Source organism: Octodon degus, unplaced genomic scaffold, assembly GCF_000260255.1.
Source record: "Octodon degus isolate 3935 unplaced genomic scaffold, OctDeg1.0 scaffold00011, whole genome shotgun sequence".
NCBI classification, from domain to species: Eukaryota; Metazoa; Chordata; class Mammalia; order Rodentia; family Octodontidae; genus Octodon; species Octodon degus.
The window spans coordinates 21,067,858-21,074,773 of record NW_004524587.1 but is presented as its reverse complement, the minus strand read 5'-3'; positions in this window follow the sequence as shown (position 1 = coordinate 21,074,773).

Here is a 6,916-nt window from a genome sequence, read left to right as displayed (position 1 = left end):
TAATTCAGCAGAAATACAACACATTAATATCTTCTACATAAAAGAAACAGATCACATTCAAAGAAAAACCCATCAGAATAACAGCAGATTTCTCATCACCAATTCAACAAGAGCATGAGCCAAAGTATTTCAAGTCCTACAAGGAAGCAAATTTCAGTGCAGATTGATATCCCCTGAAAATCTCTCTTTCAAGTTTAATGGTGAAGTAAAACACTTGCAATATGAAGAACAAATGAAGAAATCCATTAGGACCAAACTGACCCTACATTAGAGTACTAGAAGACATTCTATAAAGAGATCAAAATGACCACAACTCAAAGAATGACAACAGACAGAACTCACCAAACAGGGCAAACAATAAACACAGGAGAATAGTAGGAAACCAACAGCAGGAATATAACATGATAAACATAAATGAATACATATTAATTATAACTGCCAATGAAAATGGACTCAATTCACCAATTAAAAGAAATAGATTGGCAGAGTGGATGAAGAAACAAAATGCAGCAATATGTTGTACACAGGAAACACATTTAACCCATTGGTTAAGCGAAAACAACAGGAAGAGATAACAGCCATAAATATATATGCACCATATATGGGAACACAAAATTATATAAGATAAATTTTAATGGACATGAAGTATCTATTAAAATAACATAATATTAACAGGGGACCTTAACACCACCTTATCTCAACAATTTAGGCCAAATAAAAAAAAAAAATAGCAAAGTAAAAGAACTCAATGAAGCTTTTGAACAAATGGACTTAGTTGACATTTACAGAGTATTCCACCCAACAACATGGGAATACACATTCATTTCAGCTGCTTAAGGGACAATGTCTAAAACAGAACACATATTAGTCCATAGATCATGGTTAAGTAAATTCAAAAAATCAGAAATAACCCCGTGGATATTAACTGACCACAGTGCAATTTAAATTGAAATTAATGACAAAACCCCCCACAAAATCCCCATAAACATATGGAAATTAAATAACAATCTTCTCAACAACCAATAGGTTACAAATGAAATTAAACAAGAAATTAAACAATATTTACAATTCAATGAAACTTCAAGCAAAACTTATCAGAATTTATGGGATGTAATGAAAACAGTTCTTACAGGGAAATTTATAGATGTGAACTCACACAGTAGAAGAACAAAATGGGAACAAATAAATAAGCTAACGCTGCACCTCAAATGTCTAGAAAAAGAAGCGAAAACCACACCCAAAGCCCAAAGACTGGAGGAAATTATAAAGATTAGAGCAGAAATTAATGCACTTGAGACAAAGACAGCAATACAAAGAATTAATGATTCAAAGAGCTGATTGAAAGATTAATAAAATTGATAAACTCCTAGCCAACGTCATCAAAAAAGGGGGAAAATTCCTCAAATTTAATCAATAAGGAGTAAAAAGTGTGAACTTACTACAGATCCTATGGAAATTCAGAAGATCATCTACAGCTATTTTGAAAATCCTTACTCTCACAGAATTGAACACACAGAAGAAATAGACAGTTTTTTTAGGTAAAAATGACCAAAACTGAATCAACAAAATATTAAACTCTGAATAACCCAATATCAGCCAACTGAATAGAAAATGTAATTTAAAAAAGTCACCAGCAGAGAATATCACAGTTTCTGATGGATTCACAAGTGAATTCTACAAGAAATTTAGAGAAGATTTAATCCCAATAATCCTCAGTCTCTTCAATGAAATTGAAAAGGAAGCAATACTCTCAAAACCATTTATGATACACCAAAGTCAGAGAAAAACTCAACATAAAAAGGAATTGCAGATGAATCTCCTTTGAGAACATAGGTGCAAAAATCCTCAATAAATTACTAACAAATAGAATATAGCAAATGATCAAGAAAATTATACATCATATCCAGGTAGGATTCATGCCAGGGATGAATGGATGGTTCAACATATAAAAATCTATAAATGTAATATACTCTATCAATAAAGCCAAAACCAAAAAGCACATGATCATCTCAACAGATTCAGAAAAGGCTCTTACAAAGTACAACACTTATTCATGATCAAAGCCCTATAAATGGCCTGGACCTTAACCTGATAAATGCCATCTATGACAAACCAACATCCAGCATCATTCTAAATACAGAAAAATTCTAAGCTTCTATTCTAAAATCAGTAACAAAACAAGCATGTCCACTATTACCACTCCTATTCAATATAGTTCTGGAATCACTAGCTAGAGCTGTTAGACAATAGAGAGAACTAAAAGGAGTAGTATTAGGTAAGGAAGAAGTTAAACTATCATTATTCCCAGATAACACGATACTCTACTTGGAAGACCCAAAAACTCCATCAAGAATATACTAGAATTAATGAACAAATTCAGTAGCATAGTGGAGAATAGTGTCAACACTGAAAAATTGATAGCATTTCTCTACACACATAACAAAGTCATTGAGATATAATAAGAGAAACAATAACCTTCACAATACCATCCAAAAAATGAAATACCTAGGAATTAATCTAACAAATGAAGTAAAAGATCTATGCATTGGATCTTACAATACTCTGAAAAAAGATATTGAAGAGGATTTCTGAAAATGCAAAGATGATCCTGGAAATGAAGTACCAACATTATCAAAAATGCCATACTCCCAAAATTTTTATGCAGAATTAATGCAATCCATATCAAAATGACATCACTGTACCTCACCGATCTAGACAAAACATTCCTAAAATTTATTTGGGACCAGAAAAGACCTAGAATAGCGAAGTCCTGGGCAATGGAGGAAAGACAGGAGGCATTATAATCCCTGACATTAAATTATACTACAAAACTACTATGATAAAATTAGCATGATACTGGCATAAAAATAGGCCTGAGGACCAAGGGACCAAATTAGAAGATGCAGGTAATACTACAAACATACTCAGCTACCTTATCTTTGACAAAGTGGTCAAACATGTTCACTGGAAGAAAGATAGCCTCTTTAAAAAAATGGTGCTGGAAAAGTTGGCTCTCCACATGCCAAATACTAAAACTACACCCAAGACTATCAACAAGCACTACACTAAAGTCAAAATGGATTAAAGATATAAATATTAAGATAGAAACACTAAATCTGGAAGAGAAAGTAGACAGTAATCTTGAAGATAGGGGTAGGTAGAGAGTTCATGAACAAAAACCAAAGTGCATGGAAAATACTTCAAAGAATGAATACCTGGGATCTTATCTTATTGAGAAGTTTCCACATGTCAAAAGAAATTACCATCAGGGACTGGCCTGACAGCTCAACCAATTAAAGACCTGCTTTCACAGACACAGTGACCAGGATTTGGTACCCCACGTGCCCTGCCAGCCCTGACCCCAGAGCACCCTGAGACAGAGATTGAGACTGGGCGTGGTGGTGTACGCCTATAATCCCAGGGTTTGGGAGGCTGAAAACAGGAAAATCACTATGAGCCTAGTCTGTGTAGTAAGACCCTGTAAACCTTGTGCTAAATACATTAAAAAAAAGAAAGAAATCACCAACAGAGTGAAAAGACAATCCAGATATTGGAAAAAATCTTAATCAGTAATCACTCAGACAAATGACTTCTATAGAGAATATATAAAGAACTAAAACAATTCAGGCCCCCAAATTTCAAAGATTCAATCCAAACAGGAGCATGTGAGGTAATATACAATTCTCAGAGCAAGAAATATAATTGGCAAATAAATACATGAAAAAGTGTTCTACATTATTGGTCATTTGAGAAATGCAAATAGAGAGACATGGGGATAACATTTCACACCAGAAAAAAATGGTGATCTCAAAGAAATCAACTAATAACAAATGTTGTAAAGGCTATAAGTAAAAAAGAAACCCTTCCTCACTGATGGTGGGAATGAAGACTGATACAACTTCTATAAAAATCAGTGTAGAGATTCCTCAATAAAACTAAGATTAGAAATATCTTTCAATGCACTTATTGCCCTTCTGGGTATTCTCGCCAAAGAACCGAAAACATCATACTGTAGTGATATATGTGTATCCATGTTTATAGCGGCACAATTTATCATAGCAAAATCTTAGATACAACCAAAATGCAGTCACCTGAGGAATGGATGAAAAAAGATGTGGTACTATTATACTTTGGAGTATTACTCATTTGTAAAGAAAGACAAACTTCAGGCCTTAATAGGTAAGTGGATGCAACTAGAGATTATACACATAAATGAAACAGGTCAGGTCCACATGTGTAAATATTGTACTATCTCCCTAGCATAAGAACCTGAAATAATAAACAAAATCTGAAAGGCATAATAAATATCATAAAATGGAAAGGAACCAAACATAAGGAATAAACAACAAAAATGAGGGAAAGGAGAAAAATTAGGAAAAAAAGGAAGAGGACAATTTTGTGAATATATGTACAAAATAACTGAGATGATTGCACTAATAATTTCATCAGTTGTTTTGAAAATAGCAGGTAATATTTAAAATTTTCACTCTGACTAACTTTATATGCTGCTATCTGCAACGTGAGCAACTATATTGAAGACAGCACTGTGTAATACAAAATCTATAGTTGAATATCTATCTTGTTCTTCTAAATATGGACCATTTCCAATGTTTTATCAGTTATTATTATACTCTCTTTAAAATAATTTTTAAATGGAAAAAGCACAAGAATAAAAATTGAAGTTTAAATTAAAAATTGATGTCCAATTATTTATCCTGTCTCCCATACCTTTACCTGTTAATCTGAGCAACAGATCTGATGATAAAAATATATAAAATAACAACCATTGTCAGTTAGCTATTTCTGTTTTGAAAATCTGTACTATACATATTGTTGTATGTTACTCTGTTTCTGATTTTGTCTCTATTTGTTTTTTGCTTTTGTTTTTTATTTTACTCTTCAAAATAATGAAAAAAAGAAGCATACTAAGTTCCATTTATCACCCTGTTTTAATTTTCTGGAGATGGAGTAGTACACAATTTAAATTGAAGTAATTTTACACAGTGGTATGTTGACTTAGTGATGTGTTGACTTTATTTTATTTATAGTGAGAGTTCTAAGTCAAGTGTGATTATTTGCAAGTACTGTCTCAGTCAAATCAGAATAATTTGATCCAGGTGTTCCTTATAGGAATGGTAAGGCAGTTATTTCCCTACCCTTTGAGGCCATGGTTCACTCAGTTCTTAAAAATCTCTTTAAAGAAGCTAAATAAATCATCACCAGGCCATAACTCTGTTTTCCATCTGTAAAATGGAGATACAAAGACTTAATTAGCTTGTCTTATGGACTTTTGTGTTGATGTATTATATAAGTAAGCATATTGCGAATAGGAAACTACCAATGATATTCATTATAAAGTTATTGTTTCTCAGTGTTTATTGATTTGATTATATGGTACAAATGAATAACAGGTCACTTGCCTGGCATGGGAACGTATACCAACTGCACCCATAAATTTCAGCAATGGTCCTGAGCTTCTAAAATTAAAATCCTTTGGTAACTGCTTTGTCCCATATTCTAAAGGAGACCATTATAGAAGACAAAAATCCTAGTTATACATGCTCATCTCAGTGGTTGACTTTGCACTCTCATCATACTGGCAATTTCAGGTTTATTTAGAAGAATGAATTAAAATTCCACAGGATGGGTAACTCAGCCATTGCTCACTATACCAACCAATTTTCTCAAAATTTGATTATGCTTGAAATAAATGTATTGAAACAGTAGTCAAGAATCTGGTGGAGGCTGTATATAAAAGGCATTTATATTATAATGAAGGTTCATTTTCTTCTAGAGATCCTAGCATACTAAAATGCTGGGTGGCATTAAAATATTGTTATTAACCATAACTCAGGCTTGGATTTATTATTACATTCCAAATGAACAATCAGAGGAGGATTGGAGGACAAATGACAGAGCTAAACTTCATGAGCACAGAGTGTGGTATTTGAACCTGTCATAGAAGCAACACTGGGCTGGACAGGCATTAATCTTTTCAAGTTGTCAAACTCCTTAGTTTTCTTTTTTCCTATTTATAAAAAGATGGGTTCAGGAGAGTATTTAAAAGAGCTTAAACATTTGAAGTCTATATGAACTATTCTCTTTCTTTTATAAACCAATGAAGCATTACAGTTTTTTAAAAGAGAATTTTTCTGACTTTAATCTTTAATTCTATACCTACTTTTCATTTTTCTAATGTGAAGGTGTGGTTGGGTACAGAGGGCAGAGTAGCCATCAGTGTTTAGGTGGTGAGTGATGACATTACTAATGACAGCCTTTGATTATCAAACCCCTAATATGTTTCATGGACTTGGAATTTGCTGCTTTTATATTTTCTTATATTTTTGAAAAGATCTTTCAAAATAGTCATTTGATTTTGTCAAAGTAAACTTAGTAATACTTAAGATTTATATGAATGTCCTAAGGCCACTGAGCCAGGGGAAAGAATTGGATTTATCTCACAAACTTAAACATGCCATTCCCTCACTAAAATTAGTATTGCTTGATGTTGTTTCTAAATAATATTCAGTTACTTTGATGAACCCATTCAGTTTACTATGGGAATTTCTATACATTGAAAAATTAGGTTTCTTAATGTATTTACAATGAGCAGAATGGATTTTGTTTTCTTTCCACACAATGTAACACTGCAATAACAATGGCTGCCCTGAATTGGGGCTAGAGAGCACACAATTACTGTGAATTTTCATTTTGGAGGGGAGAAGCACAAAAAGTCTGTGGTCAGTAGATCGCATCGTGCTTCAGATGAGGTGAAATCGAGCATGGTTATGCCCATGCAGATCAGAATTGTAAGGCAAGGGTGTCCAAAGGCACATTAATACCCAAGAGGTAAGACTTTGAGGAGAGTACAGAAGGCTGGCATGTGAAGAAAGTGATTAAGACAGCAAATGACAAT